Raw genomic sequence first — 2314 nt, forward strand, 5'->3', positions numbered from 1 at the left:
ACCCCCTCCAGCTGCATCCCCCCCAGGCTGATAGGTAGCCTCTCTAGGCGCAGCCCCTCTCCTCCTGCCTCCACGACCACATCGTCTCCCACCACCCTTGACTGCGTCGTCGACGTCATCCATAGCTTGCTCCAACCAATCTACCTCACGCTGGCTACGACGTGTTCCGACTCGAGCTCTCCTCTCAATACGACGTCTGTCAGGAACATCATCGACTCGATCCATCTCTGGAACTCGGCCTGCACCCCTCTGTGTAGCCTCCTCCGGAATAGGAATACCTCTCGGATCCCCCAAGAGCATCTCCGGTGAAAGGAACCTCTTTCCGTGCTGATGCCACCATGTCAGGAACTCATGGGAGGGGCCGGGATCGGGCACGATGTCGAACTGTAAAATGTGGTCTGCACGCTCCTGCCAGTGAAGATGCTAGTCAGGTAAGTGCGACGGGAACCAACGGTCACCTCCTCTCCCGTCCTTCGACATCAAGAAGTCGATGTTCAGGGTGGGTCGCGGTGGGGGCTGAACGCCACCAAACTGCGGTAACACTCTATCAACCTGATGCCACTCGACAACCGCAAAGTAAATCAGGGACGTCACACACCGCCATAACATCATATGCCGAGGCTCCAGGACCTCCGGATGGACAACCTGGATGACGTCGAGTGCGCTATAGGGCATCCATATGAACTGTAAAAAAACCAAATAAACGCAATTTTATACTTCTGACAGAAAATATAAACTGAAAGAACAAGTGGATATATATATCGGCTCAGCGTACTTACATCCCGAGGCTGTAACAAGTCGATCTTCAGGTGAGCCATCTGTACGCGGGGTCCCTTGTTGCTAATCCCAGGATTGTAACCAGACCATCTGCATAAGAAGTTAAACATTTTAACGCGTTCATGAGTCACTGTACAATGCATGAAGCTGCTAGCATAATCGAAAATATATATAACAGGCATACATAATACAAAACAATATCGGTACCTCGAGGCAAGAGGCCAGCTAAACGCATCATACCCAGTAGGCCTAAAAGTAGGAAACCTCCAGAAGATCCAAGACTGCAGTAACTGTAAAGGCCCAGCTAACTTCACGACATGTCTGTTGGCGACCCGGCACATGCACCGGTACAACCATGCTAGGGCCGCCGACCCCCAACTGTAGCCACCCATCTCCTCAAGCCGAGCAACATAGGGTAGCCATCTGATGTGTATACGGTTGCCGGACTTGTCGGCAAACAGCTGCGTGCCCAATAACATCATGATATAGGCACGGGCAAAGCGCCTAACTGTCTCCTCATCAGCCCCATCGGGACACTCTCCAAATGTCTCCTGGAACCAGGTGCAGTTCACTGCGAATTTCTGAACTTGGTTCTCGGGAGGTAAAACACCGAGCAACTCATGGAATCACTGCCAAGCTGGCATCCCACCCTCAATGTAAAGGTGGAAGTCTATCAGGCAACCACTGGCGTAATGTCCGTCCACTGGCAACCCCAGCTGGTATGCGACGTCCTGAAGCGTGATGGTGCACTCTCCGAAAGGCATGTGGAAGGTGTGCGTCTCAGGCCGCCACCTCTCGACGAATGCGCTAACTAGGGGCTCGTCTAGTCGAAACCATCTGTCGTTCAGTCTCGCAAGAAGGTACAATCCGACCATCTGCAAGTACGGAACGTACCTCTCATCAAGACGCATCCCCTACTGCCGCCTAACGCTGGATATGCAACGCCGAGGCTGGGCAGTAGATAAACCGCATAATTAGAACAGATGCACAAAGCACTAGCATATACAATTTACTTCATAAAGAACTAAAAAATAAATCGTACAACGCAACATATAGTAAACCAACGTTCAACATTGTATAAACAAACAATGAACGTAAACCACGTGCAAAAACCATAAATAATTACAACAATCACTAACAAGTAAAATCGTTAACGAAAACCGCTAACAGAGACCTCTGTCATAAACCACTAACCAAAACCACAAATCGTCACTAAAACCACTCTCCAATCCCATTAAAAAAACCGCTAACAAGAACCAATAGCAAAAATCGCTAACCGAAACCACTGGCCTGAACCACTATCCTAAACCGCTAATGCTCACATAAACCGCTATAAAAAACCATTAACAAAAACCATTTGCCTACACCACTATCCTAAACCGCTAACACTAACATAAACCGCTATAAAAAACCGTTAACAAAAACCACTTGCCTAAACCACTATCCTAAACCACTATCCTAAACCACTAACAATAACATAAACCATTATCAAAAATCATTAACAAATACCACTATCACTAAACTACTATCATAACAC

This window comes from Arachis duranensis, chromosome 5 (assembly GCF_000817695.3).
Source record: "Arachis duranensis cultivar V14167 chromosome 5, aradu.V14167.gnm2.J7QH, whole genome shotgun sequence".
NCBI lineage: Eukaryota > Viridiplantae > Streptophyta > Magnoliopsida > Fabales > Fabaceae > Arachis > Arachis duranensis.